Below are 617 nucleotides of genomic sequence, written 5' to 3' on the forward strand. Positions count from 1 at the left end.
CGTCCGGCGCCGAAGCAGCTGCGCCGCACAACGCCTGCCCCCAAGATGTCACCGGGAGGGACACCGGGACACCTTGGGGCCTGGTGAGCCCCTGGCCATCCCATGGGGTGATGCACACTGCCGGGTGCTGAGCACTGGCACATCACCCTCGGCAGGGCACGGAGCTGGGGCATGCAGTGTACAGGGGGGCTCTTGGGGTGTCTTACCCGCCATGCGGCTGGCTCCGGGGAGCACGGCCAACCCGTCACCACTGCAGGGGTCCCTGTGGAGAGGAGCACACGGCCACATCACACAAGGCATCGGGGGTCCAGCCCCCAGGGCCCCCATGCACCACCCAGCTGCTGTGCCAGAGGGGCCTGGGAGGGCAGTGGGGGATTTTACCAAAGTGTCTGCACGGCGGCTGCCGCGTCTCCCCCACCCCCGGGCCAGAGGCTGGCACGGCACTGGGTTGGGGGGGCGGTGGGGCGAGCTCCCGACATCAAACAGTCACTCAAAAGCCTGCCCGGGGTGGGGGGGTGAACTCCAGGCAAGAAAAAACCCCTGTACATCTGTGGGGGTGCATGGGGGGGGGGCGTGTGTGCACCCCTGTGCGTGCATGCACAGGGGCACACGGGAGT

This window comes from Aptenodytes forsteri, unplaced genomic scaffold (assembly GCF_000699145.1).
Source record: "Aptenodytes forsteri isolate BGI_AS27 unplaced genomic scaffold, ASM69914v1 Scaffold95, whole genome shotgun sequence".
Taxonomy (NCBI): domain Eukaryota; kingdom Metazoa; phylum Chordata; class Aves; order Sphenisciformes; family Spheniscidae; genus Aptenodytes; species Aptenodytes forsteri.